Source organism: Crinia signifera, chromosome 9 (assembly GCF_055691185.1).
Source record: "Crinia signifera chromosome 9, ASM5569118v1, whole genome shotgun sequence".
Lineage (NCBI taxonomy): Eukaryota > Metazoa > Chordata > Amphibia > Anura > Myobatrachidae > Crinia > Crinia signifera.
Window position 1 is genome coordinate 123,223,592 of NC_139225.1, and position 27,205 is coordinate 123,250,796.

The 27,205-nt window shown below is 36.8% G+C and overlaps 22 non-coding genes across 22 annotated transcripts; all 22 read right to left on the reverse strand.

Moving 5' to 3' along the window:
- Positions 1-57: 57 nt before the first annotated feature.
- On the reverse strand, positions 58-166 carry TRNAL-CAA (transfer RNA leucine (anticodon CAA)). Its single transcript has 2 exons — positions 129-166; positions 58-103 (listed from the first exon to the last, which is right to left on the reverse strand). It is a non-coding gene; the product is annotated as a tRNA-Leu (tRNA).
- A 155-nt stretch (positions 167-321) lies between these two features.
- On the reverse strand, positions 322-430 carry TRNAL-CAA (transfer RNA leucine (anticodon CAA)). The gene is made up of 2 exons: positions 393-430; positions 322-367 (listed from the first exon to the last, which is right to left on the reverse strand). It is a non-coding gene; the product is annotated as a tRNA-Leu (tRNA).
- A 568-nt stretch (positions 431-998) lies between these two features.
- TRNAL-CAA (transfer RNA leucine (anticodon CAA)) lies at positions 999-1,107 on the reverse strand. Its single transcript has 2 exons — positions 1,070-1,107; positions 999-1,044 (listed from the first exon to the last, which is right to left on the reverse strand). It is a non-coding gene; the product is annotated as a tRNA-Leu (tRNA).
- A 156-nt stretch (positions 1,108-1,263) lies between these two features.
- On the reverse strand, positions 1,264-1,372 carry TRNAL-CAA (transfer RNA leucine (anticodon CAA)). Its single transcript has 2 exons — positions 1,335-1,372; positions 1,264-1,309 (listed from the first exon to the last, which is right to left on the reverse strand). It is a non-coding gene; the product is annotated as a tRNA-Leu (tRNA).
- Positions 1,373-1,692: 320 nt separating this feature from the next.
- On the reverse strand, positions 1,693-1,801 carry TRNAL-CAA (transfer RNA leucine (anticodon CAA)). Its single transcript has 2 exons — positions 1,764-1,801; positions 1,693-1,738 (listed from the first exon to the last, which is right to left on the reverse strand). It is a non-coding gene; the product is annotated as a tRNA-Leu (tRNA).
- A 174-nt stretch (positions 1,802-1,975) lies between these two features.
- Positions 1,976-2,084, reverse strand: TRNAL-CAA (transfer RNA leucine (anticodon CAA)). Its single transcript has 2 exons — positions 2,047-2,084; positions 1,976-2,021 (listed from the first exon to the last, which is right to left on the reverse strand). It is a non-coding gene; the product is annotated as a tRNA-Leu (tRNA).
- A 320-nt stretch (positions 2,085-2,404) lies between these two features.
- On the reverse strand, positions 2,405-2,513 carry TRNAL-CAA (transfer RNA leucine (anticodon CAA)). Its single transcript has 2 exons — positions 2,476-2,513; positions 2,405-2,450 (listed from the first exon to the last, which is right to left on the reverse strand). It is a non-coding gene; the product is annotated as a tRNA-Leu (tRNA).
- A 320-nt stretch (positions 2,514-2,833) lies between these two features.
- TRNAL-CAA (transfer RNA leucine (anticodon CAA)) lies at positions 2,834-2,942 on the reverse strand. Its single transcript has 2 exons — positions 2,905-2,942; positions 2,834-2,879 (listed from the first exon to the last, which is right to left on the reverse strand). It is a non-coding gene; the product is annotated as a tRNA-Leu (tRNA).
- A 606-nt stretch (positions 2,943-3,548) lies between these two features.
- TRNAL-CAA (transfer RNA leucine (anticodon CAA)) lies at positions 3,549-3,657 on the reverse strand. Its single transcript has 2 exons — positions 3,620-3,657; positions 3,549-3,594 (listed from the first exon to the last, which is right to left on the reverse strand). It is a non-coding gene; the product is annotated as a tRNA-Leu (tRNA).
- Positions 3,658-3,813: 156 nt separating this feature from the next.
- On the reverse strand, positions 3,814-3,922 carry TRNAL-CAA (transfer RNA leucine (anticodon CAA)). The gene is made up of 2 exons: positions 3,885-3,922; positions 3,814-3,859 (listed from the first exon to the last, which is right to left on the reverse strand). It is a non-coding gene; the product is annotated as a tRNA-Leu (tRNA).
- A 321-nt stretch (positions 3,923-4,243) lies between these two features.
- On the reverse strand, positions 4,244-4,352 carry TRNAL-CAA (transfer RNA leucine (anticodon CAA)). The gene is made up of 2 exons: positions 4,315-4,352; positions 4,244-4,289 (listed from the first exon to the last, which is right to left on the reverse strand). It is a non-coding gene; the product is annotated as a tRNA-Leu (tRNA).
- A 13,897-nt stretch (positions 4,353-18,249) lies between these two features.
- TRNAL-CAA (transfer RNA leucine (anticodon CAA)) lies at positions 18,250-18,358 on the reverse strand. The gene is made up of 2 exons: positions 18,321-18,358; positions 18,250-18,295 (listed from the first exon to the last, which is right to left on the reverse strand). It is a non-coding gene; the product is annotated as a tRNA-Leu (tRNA).
- Positions 18,359-18,515: 157 nt separating this feature from the next.
- TRNAL-CAA (transfer RNA leucine (anticodon CAA)) lies at positions 18,516-18,624 on the reverse strand. The gene is made up of 2 exons: positions 18,587-18,624; positions 18,516-18,561 (listed from the first exon to the last, which is right to left on the reverse strand). It is a non-coding gene; the product is annotated as a tRNA-Leu (tRNA).
- Positions 18,625-19,261: 637 nt separating this feature from the next.
- On the reverse strand, positions 19,262-19,370 carry TRNAL-CAA (transfer RNA leucine (anticodon CAA)). The gene is made up of 2 exons: positions 19,333-19,370; positions 19,262-19,307 (listed from the first exon to the last, which is right to left on the reverse strand). It is a non-coding gene; the product is annotated as a tRNA-Leu (tRNA).
- Positions 19,371-19,690: 320 nt separating this feature from the next.
- TRNAL-CAA (transfer RNA leucine (anticodon CAA)) lies at positions 19,691-19,799 on the reverse strand. The gene is made up of 2 exons: positions 19,762-19,799; positions 19,691-19,736 (listed from the first exon to the last, which is right to left on the reverse strand). It is a non-coding gene; the product is annotated as a tRNA-Leu (tRNA).
- A 175-nt stretch (positions 19,800-19,974) lies between these two features.
- On the reverse strand, positions 19,975-20,083 carry TRNAL-CAA (transfer RNA leucine (anticodon CAA)). The gene is made up of 2 exons: positions 20,046-20,083; positions 19,975-20,020 (listed from the first exon to the last, which is right to left on the reverse strand). It is a non-coding gene; the product is annotated as a tRNA-Leu (tRNA).
- A 320-nt stretch (positions 20,084-20,403) lies between these two features.
- Positions 20,404-20,512, reverse strand: TRNAL-CAA (transfer RNA leucine (anticodon CAA)). Its single transcript has 2 exons — positions 20,475-20,512; positions 20,404-20,449 (listed from the first exon to the last, which is right to left on the reverse strand). It is a non-coding gene; the product is annotated as a tRNA-Leu (tRNA).
- Positions 20,513-20,670: 158 nt separating this feature from the next.
- On the reverse strand, positions 20,671-20,779 carry TRNAL-CAA (transfer RNA leucine (anticodon CAA)). Its single transcript has 2 exons — positions 20,742-20,779; positions 20,671-20,716 (listed from the first exon to the last, which is right to left on the reverse strand). It is a non-coding gene; the product is annotated as a tRNA-Leu (tRNA).
- An 869-nt stretch (positions 20,780-21,648) lies between these two features.
- On the reverse strand, positions 21,649-21,757 carry TRNAL-CAA (transfer RNA leucine (anticodon CAA)). The gene is made up of 2 exons: positions 21,720-21,757; positions 21,649-21,694 (listed from the first exon to the last, which is right to left on the reverse strand). It is a non-coding gene; the product is annotated as a tRNA-Leu (tRNA).
- A 424-nt stretch (positions 21,758-22,181) lies between these two features.
- Positions 22,182-22,290, reverse strand: TRNAL-CAA (transfer RNA leucine (anticodon CAA)). The gene is made up of 2 exons: positions 22,253-22,290; positions 22,182-22,227 (listed from the first exon to the last, which is right to left on the reverse strand). It is a non-coding gene; the product is annotated as a tRNA-Leu (tRNA).
- A 154-nt stretch (positions 22,291-22,444) lies between these two features.
- Positions 22,445-22,553, reverse strand: TRNAL-CAA (transfer RNA leucine (anticodon CAA)). The gene is made up of 2 exons: positions 22,516-22,553; positions 22,445-22,490 (listed from the first exon to the last, which is right to left on the reverse strand). It is a non-coding gene; the product is annotated as a tRNA-Leu (tRNA).
- A 739-nt stretch (positions 22,554-23,292) lies between these two features.
- Positions 23,293-23,401, reverse strand: TRNAL-UAA (transfer RNA leucine (anticodon UAA)). The gene is made up of 2 exons: positions 23,364-23,401; positions 23,293-23,338 (listed from the first exon to the last, which is right to left on the reverse strand). It is a non-coding gene; the product is annotated as a tRNA-Leu (tRNA).
- Between the last annotated feature and the right edge of the window lie 3,804 nt (positions 23,402-27,205).

The following is a 27,205-nucleotide window of genomic DNA, read 5'->3' on the forward strand; positions in this document are numbered from 1 at the left end:
GTATTATAAGACTAATTGGCAGTTGAATGTAGTTGCTATTGAAACAATAAAAAGCTTTGTCAGAAGTGGAATTTGAACCCACGCCTCTTTACAGAGACCAGAAAGCCCTTTTACAGGAAGAACGGATTCTTGAGTCTGGCGCCTTAGGCCGTTCGGCCATCCTGACAAGTACATGAACATGACTGAAAATGTATGCCATTTTGGATTATGATTCTTTTTTTTTAAAAAAAAAATACTGAAAGTGCATTTATCGGTATCAATCATATATTATAAGACTAATCGAAATTTGAATGTAGTTGCTATTGAAACAATAAAAAGCTTTGTCAGAAGTGGGATTTGAACCCACGCCTCTTTACGGAGACCAGAAAGCCCTTTAACAGGAAGAACGGATTCTTGAGTCTGGCGCCTTAGACCGCTCGGCCATCCTGACAAGTACACGAGTGTGTCTGAAAATGTATGCCATTTTGGATTATGATTCTTTCTTTTAATAAAAAAAATAATGAAAGGTTGGGGTTGGTGTGTTGATGGGATAACTTTATTCCTCTGATCTTCCACAGTTTCTACTGAATACATTTCTTTAATTTATTAGGTGGCACGTTGCTTTGAAATAAATGTGATCAAGATATCTATGTCGAAAGCAAGAACAAATAAAACACAAAGATCTACTAAGTGCATTTATCGGTATGTCATACGTATTATAAGACTAATTGGCAGTTGAATGTAGTTGCTATTGAAACAATTTAAAGCTTTCAGAAGTGGGATTTGTACCCACGCCTCTTTACAGAGACCAGAAAGCCCTTTTACAGGAAGAACGGATTCTTGAGTCTGGCGCCTTCCTGACAAGTACATGAACATGACTGAAAATGTATGCCATTTTGGATTATGATTCTTTCTTTTAATAAAAAAAATACTGAAAGTGCATTTATCGGTATCAATCATACGTATTATAAGACTAATCGAAATTTGAATATAGTTGCTATTGAAACAATAAAAAGCTTTGTCAGAAGTGGGATTTGAACCCACGCCTCTTTACAGAGACCAGAAAGCCCTTTAACAGGAAGAACGGATTCTTGAGTCTGGCGCCTTAGACCGCTCGGCCATCCTGACAAGTACATGGACATGGCTGAAAATGTATGCCATTTTGGATTATGATTCTTTCTTTTAAAAAGAAAAATACTGAAAGTGCATTTATCGGTATCAATCATACGTATTATAAGACAAATCGAAATTCGAATGTAGTTGCTATTGAAACAATTAAAAGCATATCAGAAGTGGGATTTGAACCCACGCCTCTTTACAGAGACCAGAAAGCCCTTTTACAGGAAGAACGGATTCTTGAGTCTGGCGCCTTAGACCGCTCGGCCATCCTGACAAACACATAACCATGACTGAAAATGTATGCCATTTTGGATTATGATTCTTTCTTTTAATAAAAAAAATACTGAAAGGTTGGGGTTAGTGTGTTGATGGGATAACTTTATTCCTCTGATCTTCCACAGTTTCTACTTATTACATTTCTTTAATTTATTAAGCTGCATGTTGCTTTGAAATAAATGTGATCAAGATATCTATGTCGAAAACAAGAACAAACAAACACAAAGAACTACTAACTGCATTTATCGGTATCAGTCATACGTATTATAAGACTAATTGGCAGTTGAATGTAGTTGCTATTGAAACAATAAAAAGCTTTGTCAGAAGTGGGATTTGAACCCACGCCTCTTTACAGAGACCAGAAAGCCCTTTTACAGGAATAACGGATTCTTGAGTCTGGCGCCTTAGACTGCTCGGCCATCCTGACAAGTACATGAATATGACTGAAAATGTATGCCATTTTGGATTATGATTCTTTCTTTTAATAAAAAAAATACTGATAATAAAAAAATACTGAAAGTGCATTTTTCGGTATCAATCATACGTATTATAAGACTAATCGAAATTTGAATGTAGTTGCTATTGAAACAATAAAAAGCATTGTCAGAAGTGGGATTTGAACCCACGCCTCTTTACAGAATTCAAAAAACCCTTTAACAGGAAGAACGGATTCTTGAGTCTGGCGCCTTAGACCGTTCGGCCATCCTGACAAGCACATGAACGTGACTGAAAATGTATTCCATTTTGGATTATGATTCTTTCTTTTAATAAAAAAATAATGAAAGGTTGGGGTTAGTGTGTTGATGGGATAACTTTATTCCTCTGATCTTCCACAGTTTCTACTGATTACATTTCTTTAATTTATTAAGCTGCATGTTGCTTTGAAATAAATGTGATCAAGATATCTATGTCGAAAACAAGAACAAATAAAACACAAAGAACTACTAACTGCATTTATCGGTATCAGTCATACGTATTATAAGACTAATTGGCAGTTGGATGTAGTTGCTATTGAAACAATAAAAAGCTTTGTCAGAAGTGGGATTTGAACCCATGCCTCTTTACAGAGACCAGAAAGCCCTTTTACAGGAAGAACGGATTCTTGAGTCTGGCACCTTAAACAGCTCGGCCATCCTGACAAGTACATGAGCGTGACTGAAAATGTATGCCATTTTGGATTATGATTCTTTCTTTTAATAAAAAAATAATGAAAGGTTGTGGTTGGTGTGTTGATGGGATAACTTTATTCCTCTGATCTTCCACAGTTTCTACTGATTACATTTCTTTAATTTATTAAGCTGCATGTTGCTTTGAAATAAATGTGATCAAGATATCTATGTCGAAAACAAGAACAAATAAAACACAAAGAACTACTAACTGCATTTATCGGTATCAGTCATACGTATTATAAGACTAATTGGCAGTTGGATGTAGTTGCTATTGAAACAATAAAAAGCTTTGTCAGAAGTGGGATTTGAACCCACGCCTCTTTACAGAGACCAGAAAGCCCTTTTACAGGAAGAACGGATTCTTGAGTCTGGCGCCTTAGACAGCTCGGCTATCCTGACAAGTACATAAGCGTGACTGAAAATGTATGCCATTTTGGATTATGATTCTTTCTTTTAATAAAAAAATAATGAAAGGTTGGGGTTGGTGTGTGGATAGGATAACTTTATTCCTCTGATCTTCCACAGTTTCTACTGATTACATTTCTTTAATTTATTAAGCTGCATGTTGCTTTGAAATAAATGTGATCAAGATATCTATGTCGAAAACAAGAACAAATAAAACACAAAGAACTACTAACTGCATTTATCGGTATCAGTCATACGTATTATAAGACTAATTGGCAGCTGAATGTAGTTGCTATTGAAACAATAAAAAGCTTTGTCAGAAGTGGGATTTGAACCCAAGCCTCTTTACAGAGACCAGAAAGCCCTTTTACAGGAAGAACGGATTCTTGAGACTGGCGCCTTAGGCCGCTCGGCCATCCTGACAAGTACATGAAAATGACTGAAAATGACTGAAAATGACTGAAAATGTATGCCATTTTGGATTATGATTCTTTCTTTTAATAAAAAAAATACTGAAAGTGCATTTATCGGTATCAATCATACGTATTATAAGACTAATCGAAATTTGAATATAGTTGCTATTGAAACAATAAAAAGCTTTGTCAGAAGTGGGATTTGAACCCACGCCTCTTTACAGAGACCAGAAAGCCCTTTAACAGGAAGAACGGATTCTTGAGTCTGGCGCCTTAGACCGCTCGGCCATCCTGACAAGTACATGGATATGGTTGAAAATGTATGCCATTTTGGATTATGATTCTTTCTTTTAATAAGAAAAATACTGAAAGTGCATTTATCGGTATCAATCATACGTATTATAAGACAAATCGAAATTCGAATGTAGTTGCTATTGAAACAATTAAAAGCATATCAGAAGTGGGATTTGAACCCACGCCTCTTTACAGAGACCAGAAAGCCCTTTTACAGGAAGAACGGATTCTTGAGTCTGGCACCTTAGACCACTCGGCCATCCTGACAAGTACATAACCATAACTGAAAATGTATGCCATTTTGGATTATGATTCTTTCTTTTAATAAAAAAAATACTGAAAGGTTGGGGTTAGTGTGTTGATGGGATAACTTTATTCCTCTGATCTTCCACAGTTTCTACCTTATTACATTTCTTTAATTTATTAAGCTGCATGCTTCTTTGAAATAAATGTGATCAAGATATCTATGTCGAAAACAAGAACAAACAAACACAAAGAACTACTAACTGCATTTATCGGTATCAGTCATACGTATTATAAGACTACTTGGCAGTTGAATGTAGTTGCTATTGAAACAATAAAAAGCTTTGTCAGAAGTGGGATTTGAACCCACGCCTCTTTACAGAGACCAGAAAGCCCTTTTACAGGAAGAACGGATTCTTGAGTCTGGCGCCTTAGGCCACTCGGCCATCCTGACAAGTACATGAACATGACTGAAAATGACTGAAAATGACTGAAAATGTATGCCATTTTGGATTATGATTTTTTCTTTTAATAAAAAAATAATGGTAGAAAAAAAGTTGGGTGGGAGGAGCCTGCACTAAAAATGGGAATAATGAGTTTAAGAAGATAGGGAGATTGGGAAAAAAACTGACTACAATTGATAAGGAAAATCCTATCTCACATCACCTACCAGCCTATGCCCAAGGCTGAAGCCTTAAGAAATGTGATGGTCAGTGGTGCACCCCCGAGTAGAGATACGTTAAGTTATGACCAAAAGAAGAAAAAAGAAACTCGGGTGGGGTGCACTCTTATTCCCCAATCTACAATTGCTAAGCTGCTCGAAAAAGTATTTTTGTAATTTTTTCTTATGCGAAGTGAAACATCTATTTTTGTCTTTTTATTTTTTTATTTTTTTATTTTTTTTATCATTTTTAAAATAACATTTTCTGTGCTTTTAAAGTCATACAATGCAAAAAGATTTATTTCGTATCAAAGATATATAATATATCAATTTGATTTAATTTATGCTGCAAAAGAATTTTATTAATAAAAATATTTTTTAATATTATTATATTGTCTCTATTTGCGAATTTATTTATAGACAATTATAGTAGGGCTGGTATCAAAGATTGGTGCAATGAAATCGTATGTGTGTGTCACTACCACAAATGCACATATGCACCAATGTTATATAGGGCGGACCATCATAAATCCTTAATGCCTTCACCAATTGGCATTATAGTTTTGTCTCAACTGAATGAGATAAGGATTATAATCATTGGTCAGCAAAATAATTCAAAATATTCAAACAAAGTATATACAATATTTACATTTGTGTACGTGCATTGGTATCCTTTAAAATTGGTTTATTTGTTCTGGGACTATAAATTGGTAAGTTTGTATGTTATAAAACTATAAATGAGTCAGTTCTACTCAGCAGAATTCATAAACACAATTGTATCCAAAAGTTAAAGAGTATCATTTATCAATCAGGGCACCCCAGATTCTGATATCACAGTCCTGCAAAAAGTAGGTTCACTCAGACAACAGAAAAATAGTACCATCCATGTATCTCAAATAGATATGCCCCTTAATAGGTTATTAAACTCTATGATAAACAGGCTATCGTTATCCAAGTGCAGTAAATTGTTTGCAGTCGATTATATGCGTATTAACTGTGTCAGCTTCAGTGCAGAAGAGCATATGGCAATTGCTGCAGTCTCAAGCAGATTGCCATAGAACAAAAAGTGGACAAAAATGCTTATCCAGCTGTAGCAGTTGTAATTAGTCAATCTAGACATGCAAATATCGGCTGTATCCAATTTAGCGCAGCATGGCATACAGTTATGAATTCCTAGAAAGATGCTGTATGCCGCAAAAGTTGACAGAATAAATGAATGAATCAACCTCTGCTATTTGCTCAATTAATGCAGAAAGACCCAGCAATAAAGTTACACACAATGACAATCATGATTGATTAAATTAATGTGAACAGCTGTATCTGCTGTAGCGCAAAGGAACACTTTTGAATACTTTTAAACAAATACTGTATCCTGAAAGAAAAGAATTACACCGATAAAGACTTTGCGCATTTGCCTCTATAAACGGATGATTTTAGCAGTTTAAATGCTGAAGCGGAATAATACCGCTAATGGATACAATTGTGTCTGAAAATTAATGCCAATTTATGCCCTGTGAGGATATATTCTAATGCACGGCTTTACTCTAATTGAATAAAAGAAGAAAAAAGCAGAAGACCACCCTGCCTGTATTCAGAGCTGAGCCGGCACAGACGGCGCACGGCTGCTCATACAGGGAGAGGTCTTTACGTTACCAGCCCTGGGTCTATCAGATGCAGGGACGCGTAGGAGCGTTGTGTCTTGTCTCTGAATCTCCGATTTGGAAGCCGCTCCAGCGATGACGTGTGCACACGTGACCGCGTCTCTGCCCGTCTGTCTGGTGTCTGGGACGTACGTTTCGCAAAAAAGCTTGATCACCCGGCAGCGTACCTAAGCTGTCTGCCTGTGGCTTCTTAAGCTTGTGCACAGCCAATGGGAAACAACTGTCAATCATTGTGCTTGTTCCCGCAGCTTAGTGCATTGATCTTTTTGCATATGTATTGCGGCACATTTTTATTCACTCTTAAAGGTATACCACCATTAGGTTTTACATAAACCGGCAGGAGAAAAGGATTAGGATAATTTTATTATTTGTTTGCTTAAAATGAAGTACATAGGTTTATTGAGAAAAATAGAATCAAAAAGATTCCCTGTCCGCTCTCTCATCTCATACAGTACCTCAGCATGGCCATTAGCTGTACTATGTTTTTTTAAAATGATATTGGTTACATCTTTATTATTATATCTATAGTCTTATTATTTATATCTATAGTCTGCATGCCCCATTTCTATTCTGGCATATCTCTTTATCCAATTATTGGTGATATTACTGTATTCATATCAATTTTTTATATTTTTTTAAGTTTTTTTATTTATATTTTTATATTTATTTTTTTGGGTATTTTATATATTTGATTATATAAAACCTGTTCTTTCTTCTTATTTTAATTTTTGGTATCTTTGTCTACCTTTTATTTTTTGTGTATATTTTATTTCAAAAATTTATTAATGCTTATTTATATGTTTTTTTGTATTATATATATATATTTTTTCATTTTTGTGAGTTTTTTATTATTATTACTCAATTAGTTATATGAATAGCAACCCCCAAAAAATAATAAAAGGGATAATACAATTAATAGAGGTAAAAGAAAAATGAATGGAAATAATCTTAATAAACAATTGTGATGATCAATATAATCATAAATTACATGAAAAATATTTGAGAAAGTAATAATTAATAATGATGTGTCTTGATAATATAGAAGAAAGGATCCCCAGACCCCCTGCTGTGTACATATATTAATGATAGCTAAATCCAATATTCAAAAGACCCCTTATATAGTGCATGTACGAAAAATGAATAAAAAATGAATAAAGAAAAAATGTGAAAAATAAAAATAATAATAATAAAAATAAAAATAAAAATGAAAATAATAATAATAAAAAAAAAATATAAAAATATAAAAATAATTAAAAAAAAATAGAGATAGAAAGATATATAGATAAAAACAAACAGTGCAGTGCAAGAATGATGGGCAATGTGCTACATTGCCAAATAAGTGACAAAGCTATAATAGAAATAAAGAAATATCGATATGTGCATGGAGAGGCATCAACCATCCATCTTGTGGAAGTGTAAGTATTGAAGAAATGCAATAAAAAATCATTGTGTATGGTGGGGGACACGCCCCTACTTCGTGAGTACATTAAGTGATAATATTTGGACAAAGAAAAAGGGGAAATATTTAAACAACAAGGTGAAAGGGGGGGGGGGCGGAAGAAGGGTTTGAGCCTAACGCCCAATTAATAACCATGTTGGTGAATCTATACGAATTACTCCCAATAATTGAATTATGATCGTGTTTCTAAACCTATGCTGTCCAAATTATCATAGTTAGTGAGGTGACATGATGTTATACTGAGCGGGATGTTAAGCTTCAAGGAATGGTATAAATAGTTAGGTGAGAATATAAAAGAAAAAAGAGAAAGAGGGAGAAGAGCAATTTTTGGTATGTATGTATTTATTGAAATCTTGTGGGTTGGGGCTAATCTATCGTTGCAAGAATTATGTAAGAAAGACTCCATAGTTAATATATTCGTTCATGCTATCAGGGCTCACACTGCCCAGTTCGAAGGTCCACTTTTTTTATTTTTATTATTATTATTTTCATTTTTATTTTTATTTTTATTATTATTATTTTTATTTTTCACATTTTTTCTTTATTCATTTTTTATTCATTTTTCGTACATGCACTATATAAGGGGTCTTTTGAATATTGGATTTAGCTATCATTAATATATGTACACAGCAGGGGGTCTGGGGATCCTTTCTTCTATATTATCAAGACACATCATTATTAATTATTACTTTCTCAAATATTTTTCATGTAATTTATGATTATATTGATCATCACAATTGTTTATTAACCCCTTCCTGACAGAGCCAGTTTTTGCGTTCCTGACAGAGCCCTTTTTTTTCAAATCTGACATGTATCACTTAAGTGGGGATAACTTTTTTTTGCTTTTACTTATCCCAGTGATTTTGAGATTGTTTTTTCGTGACACATTGTACTTCAAATTAGTGGTAAATTTGGGTCGATACAGTCTGTGTTTTTTTGTGAAAAATACCAAAATGTCGTAAAAAAATGGAAAATTTAGCAATTTGCAAAATGTTAAATTTTCTGCTTGTGAGACAAATAATCATACCACTCAAAATAGTTAATAACTAACATAGACCATATGTCTACTTTATGTTTCCATCATTATTTCAACTTCCTTTTAATTTTTTTGGACACTAGGAGGCTTACAATATGAATAGCAAATTCTCAAATTTTCAAGAAAATTTCAAACACTGATTTTTTTAGGGACCAGTTCAGTTCTGATGTGACTTTGAGGGACTTGTATGTGAGACACCCCCATAAATGATACCATTTCAAAAACTGCACCCCTTACAGTATTCAAAACAGCATTTTGGAAGTTTGTTAACCCTTTAGGTGTTTCACAGGAATTAAAACAAAGTGTAGGTGAAATTTCAAAATTTCATTTTTTTTGCAGATTTGCAATTTTAATACATTTTTCTAAGGAACACAGTACATTTTACTAGAGAAATGTGACTAAAAATTGATTCCCCCAATTCTTTTGTTTTCATAAATATCCTATATGTGGCCCTAGTGTGCACGTTGACCAAACCACAGGCTTCATAATAGAAGGAGCACCTACTTGATTTTGGAGCCTCCTTTTTATGAGATTATTTTTTAGGCACCATGTAGGTTTCTAGGCACCATAAGATGCTAAAATTTAGGAACCCCCCCACAAGTGACCCCATTTTGCAAACTACACCCCTCAGGGAATTCATCTAGGGGTATAGTGTACATTTCAAACCCCCAGGGGTTTCACCAATTGTGGTACAACTGGGCAGTGAAAATGAAAAATTACATTTTTTACACAAAAATGCAGTTCTGGCTCAAAATTTTTCATTTTCAGAAGGTATGAAGGAGAAAAAGCACCCCAAAATCTGTGCCCCAATTTCTCCCGAGTACGGCAATGCCTCACATGTGACCAAAAAAATACCATTTGGGTGCATGGCAGGACTCAGAAAGGAAGGAGTGATTTTTGGATTTTGCAGCTCAGATTCTGGTGGAATGTTGGTGGGTGCTATGTTGCATTAGCAAGACCCCCCAAGCACCAATACAGTGGAACCCCCCCACAAGTGACCCCATTTTGCAAACTACACCCCTCAGGGAATTCATCTAGGGTATAGTGTACATTTCAAACCCCCAGGGGTTTCACCAATTTTGATACAACTGGGCAGTAAAAATGAAAAATTACATTTTTTTACACAAAAATGCAGTTCTGGCTCAAAATTTTTCATTTTCAGAAGGTATGAAGGAGAAAAAGCACCCCAAAATCTGTGCCCCAATTTCTCCCGAGTATGGCAATGCCTCATATGTGACCAAAAAATACCAGTTGGGTGCATGGCAGGACTCAGAAGGGAAGGAGTGATTTTTGGTGGTGGAATGTTGGTGGGTGCTATGTCGCATTAGCAAGACCCCCAAAGCACCAATACAGTGGAACCCCCCCCCACAAGTGACCCCATTTTGCAAACTACACCCCTCAGGGAATTCATCTAGGGGTATAGTGTACATTTCAAACCCCCAGGGGTTTCACCAATTTTGATACAACTGGGCAGTGAAAATGAAAAATTACATTTTTTTACACAAAAATGCAGTTCTGGCTCAAAATTTTTCATTTTCAGAAGGTATGAAGGAGAAATAGCACCCCAAAATCTGTGCCCCAATTTCTTCCGAGTACGGCAATGCCTCACATGTGACCAAAAAATACCATTTGGGTGCATGGCAGGACTCAGAAGGGAAGGAGTGATTTTTGGATTTTGCAGCTCAGATTCTGGTGGAATTTTGGTGGGTGCTATGTCGCATTAGCAAGACCCCCCAAGCACCAATACAGTGGAACCCCCCCACAAGTGACCCCATTTTGCAAACTACACCCCTCAGGGAATTCATCTAGGGGTATAGTGTACATTTCAAACCCCCAGGGGTTTCACCAATTTTGATACAACTGGGCAGTGAAAATGAAAAATTACATTTTTTACACAAAAATGCAGTTCTGGCTCAAAATTTTTCATTTTCACAAGGAATGAAGGAGACAAAGCACCCCAAAATCTGTGCCCCAATTTCTCCCGAGTACGGCAATGCCTCACATGTGACCAAAAAATACCATTTAGGTGCATGGCAGGACTCAGAAGGGAAGGAGTGATTTTTGGATTTTGCAGCTCAGATTCTGGTGGAATTTTGGTGGGTGCTATGTCGCATTAGCAAGACCCCCCAAGCACCAATACAGTGGAACCCCCCCACAAGTGACCCCATTTTGCAAACTACACCCCTCAGGGAATTCATCTAGGGGTATAGTGTACATTTCAAACCCCCAGGGGTTTCACCAATTTTGATACAACTGGGCAGTGAAAATGAAAAATTACATTTTTTACACAAAAATGCAGTTCTGGCTCAAAATTTTTCATTTTCATAAGGTATGAAGGAGAAAAAGCACCCCAAAATCTGTGCCCCAATTTCTCCCGAGTATGGCAATGCCTCATATGTGACCAAAAAATACCAGTTGGGTGCATGGCAGGACTCAGAAGGGAAGGAGTGATTTTTGGTGGTGGAATGTTGGTGGGTGCTATGTCGCATTACCAAGACCCCCAAAGCACCAATACAGTGGAACCCCCCCACAAGTGACCCCATTTTGCAAACTACACCCCTCAGGGAATTCATCTAGGGGTATAGTGTACATTTCAAACCCCCAGGGGTTTCACCAATTTTGATACAACTGGGCAGTGAAAATGAAAAATTACATTTTTTTACACAAAAATGCAGTTCTGGCTCAAAATTTTTCATTTTCAGAAGGTATGAAGGAGAAAAAGCACCCCAAAATCTGTGCCCCAATTTCTCCCGAGTACGGCAATGCCTCATGTGTGACCAAAAAGTGGCAGGACTCAGAAGGGAAGGAGTGATATTTGGATTTTGCAGCACAAATTCTGGTGGAATGTTGGTGGGTGCTATGTCGCATTAGCAAGACCCCCAAAGCACCAATACAGTGGAACCCCCCCACAAGTGACCCCATTTTGCAAACTACACCCCTCAGGGAATTCATCTAGGGGTATAGTGTACATTTCAAACCCCCAGGGGTTTCACCAATTGTGGTACAACTGGGCAGTGAAAATGAAAAATTACATTTTTTTACACAAAAATGCAGTTCTGGCTCAAAATTTTTCATTTTCATAAGGTATGAAGGAGAAAAAGCACCCCAAAATCTGTGCCCCAATTTCTCCCGAGTATGGCAATGCCTCATATGTGACCAAAAAATACCAGTTGGGTGCATGGCAGGACTCAGAAGGGAAGGAGTGATTTTTGGATTTTGCAGCTCAGATTCTGGTGGAATGAATGGTGGGTGCTATGTGGCATTAGCAAGACCCCCGAAGCACGGTGAAATGATGAACCTAATAATCCATAGATGTGTGGTATATTTTAAAACACTCCTTTATACATAGGCCGGGTTTGTCGGGGCAAGTTTCACAATGGAAAATAGTTTCCTTTCTTATTCCCTTTTTATAGCAAACTTTGCACCTTTTTTGTGTCCTGCCCTTTCTTGCAGTGGAGGGGATTTCGTTCGGAAAATGCTGCCCTGGTACAATACGTGGGGCCAGTACTAGAAGTACTTGGGCCCTCTGCCTGCTGGTTCCCAAATACTAGGCCCTTTATGACTTCCTCTTGAAAGTGCATAAATATCCCCCTCTGGCCGGTAGAACGGAATAGCACGTAAGCGTTATACAGTGCCATCTGGATGATATACACGGCCAGCTTCTTGTACCAGATTTTTGTTTTCCGCAGGGCACTGTACGGCTTCAGTACCTGATCTGAAAGATCCACTCCACCCATGTACCTATTGTAATCCAGGATACAATTAGGTTTTGAGGTGTGGGTACTGGTACCTCGTACAGGGACGGAGGTGGTACTGTCTCCGTGAATTGTTGTCAGTATAAGGACATCCCTCTTGTCCTTATATTTGACCAACAACATATTTTCGGTGCATATTCCCCTGCTTTCACCCCTTCTCATTACTTGGGCAATGTGCGTTTTTGGGAGGCCTCTTTGGTTCTTGCGCACAGTACCGCAAGCTGCTGTACCTCTTGAACCAAGGGCCTTAAACAGGGGGATGCTAGTGTAAAAGTTATCCACATAGAGGTGATAACCTTTATCCAGGAAGGGGTGCACTAAATCCCAGACAATTTTTCCACTAACACCTACGAGGGAGGGGGGGCATTCTGGCGGTTCAATTCTTGAATCCTTCCCTTCATATACCCTAAACCTGTGAGTGTACCCTGAGGTGCTTTCACACAGCTTATACATTTTTATGCCATACCTTGCCCTCTTACTGGGAAGGTACTGGCGGAATTTAACCCTTCCTTTAAAATGTATAAGGGACTCGTCTATGCAAATGAATTTATCTGGGATGTACATCTCTTCAAATTTGGCACTGAAATGATCAATGACCGGCCTGACTTTGAATAGCCGGTCAAAGGTGGGATCATCTCTGGGTGGGCACTGTGCATTATCGTTGTAATGCAAAAATTTAAGGATCGTCTCAAATCGAGCCCGGGGCATGGCCATACGGTAAAATGGGGTGCTGTACAGAACATCTGTACTCCAATATTGCCTAATTTCTGGCTTTTTTACTATGCCCATATGAAACACCAGACCCCAAAACGTCATCATCTCTACTGCATCTACAGGGGTCCACCTAGCAAATGATGACGTGGGGTTTTGAGCAATAAACTGCTGGGCATATAAATTAGTTTGGTCCACCATTAAATTTATAAAATCATCAGAGAAAAATAATTTGAAAAAGTCAATTTCTCTGAGACCTGTGGAATCAAATTGGATTCCTGGCATGGCCAAAAACTCAGGAACCTGGGGCTCAAAATTGTCTGGTGGTGGGGTCCATACGAGATCAATTATTGGGGGGTGGGTCTCAGCTGCTCTACGGGGGCATCTTTGAGGGGGTCCCTCATCACCAGAGGAGGAAGAGGAGCTTAAGACGAATCCTTCAAATTCCCCGCTTGCATCACTGGCTGTGTCAGAGTCAGAGGCAAGCATGGCATATGCCTCCTCCGCTGAATACATTCTTCTGGATGACTGGGATGACATTTGGGATGACATTTGGGATGACATTTGGGATGCCATTTTTATTTTTGTGTTACTGGTAGTGAAATGTTTCAACACGTGTATAGTGTAGGGGGGGGTACAAACTTTATTTCAACCCGGGGGGTATGTAGTGTGTAGTGTGTATGTAGTGCAGAAAAAAAAAATACTTTATACAAAAAAAAAATTGAAGGGGTTAAAAAAAAAAAATTGAAGGGGTTAAAAAAAAAATTGAAGGGGTTAAAAAAAAAAAAAAAAAGGTCCTGCGCCAAAAATTGAGCACAGATGTTGGTCAGTAACGTCCGTCACTGAACAGCGCTCAAAGGCAACAGGAATTTGATCAAAAAAAAAAAAAAAAATAGATCAACCCTGTGCCGAAAAAGATGATCAGTGATGTACGTCACTGATCAGCGCACAGTGGCCACAGGACACCCACAAAATCACAGTGTGTGTAAAAAAAAAATTAAAAAAAGACCCCACAGCACCCACAAAAAAAAAAAGGTGATCAGTGATGCGACACTGATTACCAGTGAGGGGCAGCAGGTGCACAACCTTTGGTGCAACTGACAGTGCAACTGGCAGGTATATATAAAAAAAAAAACCTCTGCACCCCCAAAAAGTTGCTGATCACCTCAGATATAGTGATCAGCACAAAAGGCGGGGGCAGCAGACACAAAATTTAGCACTCTCTATCACTCTCTGTCACTATCTCTCTCTATCTCTCTATCTCTCACTATCTATCACTCTATGACACTGCAGCAGCAGCACTGACAGTTATATATATGAAAAATAACCCCTGCACCCCCAAAAAGTTGCTGGGGGTGCACAAAAGGGGGGCAGCAGACACAAAATATAGCAGTCTCTATCACTCTCTGTCACTATCTCTCTCTATCTCTCTATCTCTCACTATCTATCACTCTATGACACTGCAGCAGCAGCACTGACAGGTATATATATATATATAAAAAAAACCCTGCGCCCCCAAAAAGTTGCTTATCAGTTAATTTATACTGATCAGCACAAAAGGGGGGGCAGCAGTCAGTTATATAAAAAATATATAGCACAATCTGTCACTATCTCTCTATCTCTCTCTATCTCTCTCTCTCTATCTCTCTCTATCTCTCTATCTATAACTCTATTACACTGCAGCAGCACAAAATATAGCACTCTCTGTCACTAGGCCTCTTTATCTCTCTCTATCTCTCTCTCTCTATCTCTCTATCTAATAACTCGCAGCAGCACAACACAGCACAACACAGCACAGGATGTCACAAGAGGAAGCAAGATCCAGGCAGTGATCAGGTAAGTATTTAGCAAGGTTCTGGTCAGTAAATGGCGACAGCTGGGCAGTGCAGTCACCGTTAGTTTAAACCCCCCTCCATGGCTGTGATTGGTCCGTCGGTCCGACGAACCAATCACGGCCTTTGGGGGCGGGCGGGGTGAGGTGGGGTGACACCAGTGTCACCCTTACACCCCGCGGTGATTGGTGCTGTACTTTACAGCACCAATCACCTCCGATCCCGTGTCACCGGCGAACGTTATTCGCCGGTGACACAGAAAACGCTGTGAATGGCTGTTCACACTGAACAGCCAATCACAGCGATCGCCGACGGGGGGGCGGCATCGCAGCCCCCCCTGGGCATGCAGGGACATGTCTGCTGTCAGGGACAGCAGACATCGTCCCTCTGTCACTGCGTCTCTAGACGCAGTGACAGTTTGAAGTCATGACGTATATATACGTCATGTGTCGGGAAGTACTTCCCGGCCATGACGTATATATACGTCAAATGTCGGGAAGGGGTTAAGATTATTTCCATTCATTTTTCTTTTACCTCTATTAATTGTATTATCCCTTTTATTATTTTTTGGGGGTTGCTATTCATATAACTAATTGAGTAATAATAATAAAAAACTCACAAAAATAAAAAAATATATATAATACAAAAAAACATATAAATAAGCATTAATAAATTTTTGAAATAAAATATACACAAAAAATAAAAGGTAGACAAAGATACCAAAAATTAAAATAAGAAGAAAGAACAGGTTTTATATAATCAAATATATAAAATACCCAAAAAAATAAATATAAAAATATAAATAAAAAAACTTAAAAAAATATAAAAAATTGATATGAATACAGTAATATCACCAATAATTGGATAAAGAGATATGCCAGAATAGAAATGGGGCATGCAGACTATAGATATAAAAATAAATCATTAAAAGATGTAACCAATATCATTTTAAAAAAACATAGTACAGCTAATGGCCATGCTGAGGTACTGTATGAGATGAGAGAGCGGACAGGGAATCTTTTTGATTCTATTTTTCTCAATAAACCTATGTACTTCATTTTAAGCAAACAAATAATAAAATTATCCTAATCCTTTTCTCCTGCCGGTTTATGTAAAACCTAATGGTGGTATACCTTTAAGAGTGAATAAAAATGTGCCGCAATACATATGCAAAAAGATCAATGCACTAAGCTGCGGGAACAAGCACAATGATTGACAGTTGTTTCCCATTGGCTGTGCACAAGCTTAAGAAGCCACAGGCAGACAGCTTAGGTACGCTGCCGGGTGATCAAGCTTTTTTGCGAAACGTACGTCCCAGTCACCAGACAGATGGGCAGAGACGCGGTCACGTGTGCACACGTCACCGCTGGAGCGGCTTCCAAATCGGAGATTCAGAGACAAGACACAACGCTCCTACGCGTCCCTGCATCTGATAGACCCAGGGCTGGTAACGTAAAGACCTCTCCCTGTATGAGCAGCCGTGCGCCGTCTGTGCCGGCTCAGCTCTGAATACAGGCAGGGTGGTCTTCTGCTTTTTTCTTCTTTTATTCAATTAGAGTAAAGCCGTGCATTTTAATATATCCTTACAGGGCATAAATTGGCATTAATTTTCAGACACAATTGTATCCATTAGCGGTATTATTCCGCTTCAGCATTTAAACTGCTAAAATCATCCGTTTATAGAGGCAAATGCGCAAAGTCTTTATCGGTGTAATTCTTTTCTTTCAGGATACAGTATTTGTTTAAAAGTATTCAAAAGTGTTCCTTTGCGCTACAGCAGATACAGCTGTTCACATTAATTTAATCAATCATGATTGTCATTGTGTGTAACTTTATTGCTGGGTCTTTCTGCATTAATTGAGCAAATAGCAGAGGTTGATTCATTCATTTATTCTGTCAACTTTTGCGGCATACAGCATCTTTCTAGGAATTCATAACTGTATGCCATGCTGCGCTAAATTGGATACAGCCGATATTTGCATGTCTAGATTGACTAATTACAACTGCTACAGCTGGATAAGCATTTTTGTCCACTTTTTGTTCTATGGCAATCTGCTTGAGACTGCAGCTGACACAGTTAATACGCATATAATCGACTGCAAACAATTTACTGCACTTGGATAACGATAGCCTGTTTATCATAGAGTTTAATAACCTATTAAGGGGCATATCTATTTGAGATACATGGATGGTACTATTTTTCTGTTGTCTGAGTGAACCTACTTTTTGCAGGACTATGATATCAGAATCTGGGGTGCCCTGATTGATAAATGATACTCTTTAACTTTTGGATACAATTGTGTTTATAAAATCTGCTGAGTAGAACTGACTCATTTATAGTTTTATAACATACGAACTTACCAATTTATAGTCCCAGAACAAATAAACCAATTTTAAAGGATACCAATGCACGTACACAAATGTAAATATTGTATATACTTTGTTTGAATATTTTGAATTATTTTGCTGACCAATGATTATAATCCTTATCTCATTCAGTTGAGACAAAACTATAATGCCAATTGGTGAAGGCATTAAGGATTTATGATGGTCAGCCCTATATAACATTGGTGCATATGTGCATTTGTGGTAGTGACACACACATACGATTTCATTGCACCAATCTTTGATACCAGCCATACTATAATTGTCTATAAATAAATTCGCAAATAGAGACAATATAATAATATTAAAAAATATTTTTATTAATAAAATTCTTTTGCAGCATAAATTAAATCAAATTGATATATTATATATCTTTGATACGAAATAAATCTTTTTGCATTGTATGACTTTAAAAGCACAGAAAATTTTATTTTAAAAATGATAAAAAAAATAAAAAGACAAAAATAGATGTTTCACTTCGCATAAGAAAAAATTACAAAAATACTTTTTCGAGCAGCTTAGCAATTGTAGATTGGGGAATAAGAGTGCACCCCACCCGAGTTTCTTTTTTCTTCTTTTGGTCATAATAAAAAAATAATGAAAGGTTGGGGTTGGTGTGTTGATGGGATAACTTTATTCCTCTGATCTTCCACAGTTTCTACTGATTACATTTCTTTAATTTATTAAGCTGCATGTTGCTTTGAAATAAATGTGATCAAGATATCTATGTCGAAAAAAAAAGAACAAATAAAACACAAAGAACTACTAACTGCATTTATCGGTATCAGTCATACGTATTATAAGACTAATTGGCAGTTGAATGTAGTTGCTATTGAAACAATAAAAAGCTTTGTCAGAAGTGGGATTTGAACCCACGCCTCTTTAAAGAGACCAGAAAGCCCTTTTACAGGAAGAACGGATTCTTGAGTCTGGCGCCTTAGGCCGCTCGGCCATCCTGACAAGTACATGAACATGACTGAAAATGTATGCCATTTTGGATTATGATTCTTTCTTTTAATAAAAAAAATACTGAAAGTGCATTTATCGGTATCAATCATACGTATTATAAGACTAATCGAAATTTGAATGTAGTTGCTATTGAAACAATAAAAAGCTTTGTCAGAAGTGGGATTTGAACCCACACCTCTTTACAGAGACCAGAAAGCCCTTTAACAGGAAGAACGGACTCTTGAGTCTGGCGCCTTAGACCGCTCGGCCATCCTGACAAGTACATGAGTGTTACTGAAAATGTATGCCATTTTGGATTATGATTCTTTCTTTTAATAAAAGAAATAATGAAAGGTTGGGGTTGGTGTGTTGATGGGATAACTTTATTCCTCTGATCTTCCACAGTTTCTACTGAATACATTTCTTTAATATATTAGGTGGCACGTTGCTTTGAAATAAATGTGATCAAGATATCTATGTCGAAAGCAAGAACAAATAAAACACAAAGATCTACTAAGTGCATTTATCGGTATCAGTCATACGTATTATAAGACTAATTGGCAGTTGAATGTAGTTGCTATTGAAACAATTTAAAGCTTTGTCAAAAGTGGGATTTGTACCCACGCCTCTTTACAGAGACGAGAAAACCCTTTTACAGGAAGAACGGATTCTTGAGTCTGGCGCCCTCCTGACAAGTACATGAACATGACTGAAAATGTATGCCATTTTGGATTATGATTCTTTCTTTTAATAAAAAAAATACTGAAAGTGCATTTATCGGTATCAATCATACGTATTATAAGACTAATCGAAATTTGAATGTAGTTGCTATTAAAACAATAAAATGCTTTGTCATACATATTATAAGACTAATTGGCAGTTGAATGTAGTTGCTATTGAAACAATAAAAAGCTTTGTCAGAAGTGGGATTTGAACCCACGCCTCTTTACAGAGACCAGAAAGCCCTTTAACAGGAAGAACGGATTCTTGTGTCTGGCGCCTTAGACCGCTCGGCCATCCTGACAAGATCATGAGTGTGACTGAAAATGTTTGCCAATTTGGATTATGATTCTTTCTTTTAATAAAAAAATAATGAAAGGTTTGGGTTAGTGTGTTGATGGGATAACTTTATTCCTCTGATCTTCCACAGTTTCTACTGAATACATTTCTTTAATTTATTAAGCTGCATGTTGCTTTAAAATAAATGTGATGAAGATATCTATGTCGAAAACAAGAACAAATAAAACACAAAGAACTACTAACTGCATTTATCGGTATCAGTCATACGTATTATAAGACTAATTGGCAGTTGGATGTAGTTGCTATTGAAACAATAAAAAGCTTTGTCAGAAGTAGGATTTGAACCCAAGCCTCTTTACAGAGACCAGAAAGCCCTATTACAGGAAGAACGGATTCTTGAGTCTGGCGCCTTAGACCGCTCGGCCATCCTGACAAGTACATGAATATGACTGAAAATGTATGCCATTTTGGATTATGATTCTTTCTTTTAATAAAAAAAAATACTGATAATAAAAAAATACTGAAAGTGCATTTTTCGGTATCAATCATACGTATTATAAGACTAATCGAAATTTGAATGTAGTTGCTATTGAAACAATAAAAAGCATTGTCAGAAGTGGGATTTGAACCCACGCCTCTTTACAGAATTCAAAAAACCCTTTAACAGGAAGAACGGATTCTTGAGTCTGGCGCCTTAGACCGTTCGGCCATCCTGACAAGCACATGAGTGTGACTGAAAATGTATTCCATTTTGGATTATGATTCTTTCTTTTAATAAAAAAATAATGAAAGGTTGGGGTTAGTGTGTTGATGGGATAACTTTATTCCTCTGATCTTCCACAGTTTCTACTGATTACATTTCTTTAATTTATTAAGCTGCATGTTGCTTTGAAATAAATGTGATCAAGATATCTATGTCGAAAACAAGAACAAATAAAACACAAAGAACTACTAACTGCATTTATCGGTATCAGTCATACGTATTATAAGACTAATTGGCAGTTGGATGTAGTTGCTATTGAAACAATAAAAAGCTTTGTCAGAAGTGGGATTTGAACCCACGCCTCATTACAGAGACCAGAAAGCCCTTTTACAGGAAGAACGGATTCTTGAGTCTGGCGCCTTAGACCGCTCGGGCATCCTGACAAGTACATGCACATGACTGAAAATGTATGCCATTTTGGATTATGATTCTTTCTTTTAATAAAAAAAAACACTGAAAGTGCATTTATCGGTATCAATCATACGTATTATAAGACTAATCGAAATTTGAATGTAGTTGCTATTGAAACAATAAAAAGCTTTGTCAGAAGTGTGATTTGAACCCACGCCTCTTTACAGAGACCAGAAAGCCCATTTACAGGAAGAACGGATTCTTGAGTCTGGCGCCTTAGACCGCTCGGCCATCCTGACAATTACATGAGCGTGGCTGAAAATGTATGCCATTTTGGATTATGATTCTTTCTTTTAATAAAAAAATAATGAAAGTTTGGGGTTAGTGTGTTGATGGGATAACTTTATTCCTCTGATCTTCCACAGTTTCTACTGATTACATTTCTTTAATTTATTAAGCTGCATGTTGCTTTGAAATAAATGTGATCAAGATATCTGTCGAAAACAAGAACAAATAAAACACAAAGAACTACTAACTGCATTTATCGGTATCAGTCATACGTATTATAAGACTAATTGGCAGTTGGATGTAGTTGCTATTGAAACAATAAAAAGCTTTGTCAGAACTGGGATTTGAACCCACGCCTCTTTACAGAGACCAGAAAGCCCTTTCACAGGAAGAACGGATCCTTGAGTCTGGCGCCCTAGACCGCTCGGACATCCTGACAAGTACATGAACATGACTAAAAATGTATGCCATTTTGGATTATGATTTTTTCTTTTAATAAAAAAAATCTTGAAAGGTTGGGGTTGGTGCGTTGATGGGATAACTTTATTCCTCTGATCTTCCACAGTTTCTACTGATTACTAATTGGCAGTTGCTATTGAAACAATAAAAAGCTTTGTCATAAGTGGGATTTAACCCAACGCCTCTTTACAGAGACCAGAATGCCCTTTTACAGTAAGAACGGATTCTTAAGTCTGGCGGCTTAGACCGCTCGGCCATCCTGACAAGTACAAACCCACTTCTGAAAATGTTAGCCATTGTGGATTATGATTCTTTCTTTTAATAAAAAAAATACTGAAAGTGCATTTATCGGTATCAATCATACGTATTATAAGACTAATCGAAATTTGAATATAGTTGCTATTGAAACAATAAAAAGCTTTGTCAGAAGTGGGATTTGAACCGACGCCTCTTTACAGAGCCCAGAAAGCCCTTTAACAGGAAGAATGGATTTTTGAGTCTGGCGCCTTAGACCGCTAGGCCATCCTGACAAGTACATGGACATGGCTGAAAATGTTAGCCATTTTGGATTATGATTCTTTCTTTTAATAAAAAAAATACTGAAAGTGCATTTATCGTTATCAATCATACGTATTATAAGACTAATCAAAATTTGAATGTAGTTGCTATTGAAACAATAAAAAGCTCTCTCAGAAGTGGGATTTGAACACACACCTCTTTATAGAGACCAGAAAGCCTTTTAACAGGAAGAATGGATTCTTGAGCCTGGCGCCTTAGACCGTTCGGCCATCCTGACAAGTACAAACCCACTTCTGAAAATGTGAGCCATTGTGGATTATGATTCTTTCTTTTAATAAAAAAAAATACTGAAATTGCATTTATCGGTATCAATCATACGTATTATAAGACTAATCGAAATTTGAATGTAGTTGCTATTGAAACAATAAAAAGCTTTGTCAGAAGTGGGATTTGAACACACGCCTCTTTACAGAGACCAGAAAGCCCTTTAACAAGAAGAACGAATTCTTGAGTCTGGCGCCTTAGACCACTCGGCCATCATGACAAGTACATGGACATGGCTGAAAATGTATGCCATTTTGGATTATGATTCTTTCTTTTAATAAAAAAAATACTGAAAGTGCATTTATCGGTATCAATACGTATTATAAGACTATTTGAAATTTGAATGTAGTTGCTATTGAAACAATAAAAAGCTTTGGCAGAAGTGGGATTTGAACCCACGCCTCTTTACAGAGACCAGAAAGCCCTTTAACAGGAAGAACAGATTCTTGAGTCTGGCGCCTTAGACCGCTCAGCCATCCTGACAAGTACATGAGTGTGACTGAAAATGTATGCCATTTTGGATTATGATTGTTTCTTTTAATAAAAAAATAATGAAAGGTTGGGGTTGGTGTGTTGATGGGATAACTTTATTCCTATGATCTTCCACAGTTTCTACTGATTACATTTCTTTAATTTGTTAAGCTGCATGTTGCTTTGAAATAAATGTGATCAAGATATCTATGTCGAAAACAAGAACAAATAAAACACCAAATACTACTAACTGCATTTATCGGTATCAGTCATATGTATTATAAGACTAATTGGCAGTTGAGTGTAGTTGCTATTGAAACTTTGTCAGAAGTGGGATTTGAACCCCCGCCTATATACAGAGACCAGAAAGCCCTTTTACAGGAAGAACGGATTCTTGAGTCTGGCGCCTTAGACCGCTCGGCCATCCTGACAAGTACATGAGCGTGACGGAAAATGTATGCCATTTTGGATTATGATTCTTTCTTTTAATAAAAAAATAATGAAAGGTTGGGGTTAGTGTGTTGATGGGATAACTTTATTCCTCTGATCTTCCACAGTTTCTACTGATTACATTTCTTTAATTTATTAAGCTGCATGTTGCTTTGAAATAAATGTGATCAAGATATCTATGTCGAAAACAAGAACAAATAAAACACAAAGAACTACTAACTGCATTTATCGGTATCAGTCATACGTATTATAAGACTAATTGGCAGTTGAATGTAGTTGCTATTGAAACAATAAAAAGCTTTGTCATAAGTGGGATTTGAACCCACGCCTCTTTACAGAGACCAGAAAGCCCTTTTACAGTAAGAACGGATTCTTAAGTCTGGCGCCTTAGACCGCTCGGCCATCCTGACAAGTACGAACCCACTCCAGAAAATGTTTGCCTTTGTGGATTATGATTCTTTCTTTCAATAAAAAAATACTGAAAGTGCATTTATCGGTATCAATCATACGTATTATAAGACTAATCGAAATTTGAATGTAGTTGCTATTGGGACATGTAGTTCCACAACATCTGGGGGGCCACAGGTTGAAGACCTGTGTTCTAAGTGAATTTGTCAGTAACAGTCATACTGATTGTACGACTAATCGACAGTTGAATTTACATGGTATTGAAACAATAATAATCATTGTCGGAAGTGGGACTTGAACCCACGCCTCTTTATAGAGACCAGAATGCAGGTTTACAGGAAGAACGGATCCTTAAGTGTGGTGCCTTAGACCGCTTGGCCATCCTGATATGTACTTGCGCTCTTGTGAAAATGTTTACCTTTTTGGATTATGATTCTTTCTTTTAATAAAAAATACTGAAAGGTTGGAGTTGGTGTGTTGATGGGATAACTTTATTCCTCTGATCTTCCAGTTTCTACTGATTAAATTTTTTTAATTTATTAGGCGGCACGTTGCTTTGAAATAAATGTGATCAAGATTTCCATGTCGGAAAAAAAAGAATAAATAAAACACAAATTTCTAAACCTCCCAACATCCTATGTGTCCTTCCCACATGTAAAATCTTAAACATTCTTAACTTATATAAATAAACCTGAAATAACGACTCGGAGACATAGGTTTGGCAGAAATTGTTAACTGATTTATTTATCGGAATTTTAAACTAAATTGAATATTTAAATTAATTAATTAACTAATGGTGTAGAGTTTTAGGAATCATATATCTCTGCTTATCCCAATAATGGTTATTGAGATTGAAATATTATATAAAATATATTTATTATATCTGGTATTGATATAATAACATATATATTTGACATCTGACTTTACAATACAATATGCAGAGTACTTGTCATAATTTGATTCCCCAAATATGAGAGTTCATGACTTGTAATTTTAGCTCAGAAAGTCTGATATTTATTTACAGGCAAAACAAACCATACAGAATAGATTAACACAGTGATTGTTGTATATGCTATTATATATATATATATATATATATACGCCTCCTTGCTTATATTACATTAAACAATTGACAAACTTAGATTGCTACAAAACTAACATAAAATGACATTCTTACAAGTTACATGGGTATAGCTACCTATGATTCACCTCACCTCCTGCCCATTGCTTATTTATTCCATTCTTTCTCCTGCTTCTCTCTCACATCTCTCCTCCTGACTCTCTGAATAGGTTTCTTGCTGACTGTCCGTGTGTGTGTGTGTCTGTGAGTGAATGTCTACTCTATCTCTCTCCTTATATCACAATTACATGGATTGAAGTTCCCTGTTCTCATGACGTTATTGAATTTATGGATGCTAATGGTGACAGGGTTTCCTGCTTGTCTGGACACTAGTGGTAATCTCCATTGCGAGATTTCCTGTTTCTGGGCTCTCCCTGTGCATCAATCTATTTTACACTCCTGTTGTCAAAATACAATTGTGTCCTGTCTGTCCTGCAATGTAACTTGGATTATGTACTAGCAGTCTACATTCTCCAGAAAGGAAACCAGATGGCTGGAGTCTGGTCCATAGTGTCTATATAATATTGCTTAATTAATAAATATAGATATATCTGGGGAGGGTAACAACACTCTATCTGCTTAATAGTATGCCTTAGACATTTTGTCTCCTAAATTAATTCAGTTGCATTTGATATGTTACAAAGTGGTCATTCATATTATTTAGTAAACCCAAAAGCTATACTACGATGTCTAAACATTAAACTCTGATGTCCTAATTATTAAGCTATTCCTATTTTTATATACACATACATAATATATAATATGGTTAAAATCACATTACATTTATGATGGTATAAAACAATATCTATATGCCTATATGGTAACAGTCCCCTGCTTGTGACCATGAGAAATTATTTTGATTGGTCACACAGTAAATTACCATACTTGCTTCATATATATTTCCAAACTTTCTTTTTCAAACTTAAATTAACCATTGGTATGAGATATCCTTCATTTAATTAACCAATTTTACCCTATAATAACTAAATTTGACCAGTGACAGAGGTTATTTATGTTCAGTATTCATGAGGAAAATATTTTCATTGCTACAGACAGTTATATGCCACGCCACAGCTTGCCTTGTAGATCTTGTTTGGTTGATGTGTGAGGACACTTTCCTTGTACTGTTGCTCACAGTGATTTCCTGGCTGAGGGCTGTCACCTGTGTGGGTTGCAGTTCTTGGAGACACTTTACATTTGCAGTATGGTGGACGTACAAGTAGAATTCTTCATCGAGGCTGTTGACTTGCTTGAAATGTTGCTTTACATGTATAGAGGGAATGTGTGGCCCTTGGAGTGCTGTGGTCTTGATAAATTTCTTCACCACAGTTTTGCAACTGGGGCCTTTGATAAGCCTCATTAATGCAGTCCTTAGAGAGTTTGCTTTGTATGTCCTTTACGATTATCGCTGTGATCGTGACAAGTGTCCTTGTGCGTCCTATAAGATTATCGCGCTGCAATCATGATAAGTGTCCATGTCTCTCTTTAACCCCAACCTCGTTGTGTTGAACAAAACAGTTTGTGATGTTGAATACAGCAGTTGAAACTTTAACCAAGTATTTTTGCTTTACTTGTTGATAAGAACATTTATCTTCAGGCATTGGCAGGTAAATGTCTGGGGCAGATTCTAAAGGATCTACTCCGTCATACTACATTTTTCCTCACTGAATAATTTACCATTCAGTCTCTGATCACTTACCTACCTTCCTATATACTATCTTATCTTAAACTAAATTAACCCTTCACCAACTAAATCCTATAACTAACAATGATATTTTGATTTGACGTATCTATGATAACATCCTATCAATACAATAAATGACTACGATTTTGCTTCAAACAAATATTAGATATCTGTTAAGAATGGGTTTGACTATATCGAATTCTATCCAGTATTGTGTGATATGCAGCCATGTGCATATACAATAACTACAATATCCCATCTATGCTATTGTTCATTCTCTTAGACTTGGTTATGTCTGTATTAAGAGAAACGACTAACAAAACATTTTTTTTTTCAATTTTATGTAAGGCATACCATTCTTTGTCTGATATTTAAATTAGTTTGAAGCTTTTTAAAAAGGAAGCGTATATATATAATCAGCATATAATAAGAAGAAGACAAATAAAACAAATATTTACAAGGTATATACAATGACATAAGAATGAAGATCATATGTGTGTGACCAGATCAGCGATTAAAAACGTATGTACAGTACAAAAGGATTCTGCATGCTTGCAGGGGTGAGATTCACACTGTAAGAGGTGTGAGCATGTGTCCTGACAAACACACAAACAATGATTGCTGTAGTGAGGGGGTTAACGAACTTCTCCTGAAGAAGAAAAAACTTGTTTGGGGTTGTCCATGTGTCAGTCCTTTTAGAGCTACTGTGGATTCTCCTTGGATGACAAACACAAGCTGTGCAAGGTACTGGCTCCTTGCATAATTGCAGCAATAAAAGGTTTAGTAGAGGCTGTTTTTGCGACTTGGGGCTTTCTTTAAAACTTTGCGTCCATCAGTAATAAGGCTGCTATGCAGGACTAAAATTGAAACAAAAAGAAATACAATTACTATGCTATTTACATACTGGTGTGACATTGCATTGTGCTATCTGCTGGTCCAACATTGCTGGCCATGTTTTCTGGTTTGTACCATTTCTCTCCTCTATGTAATAGTATATGTCAC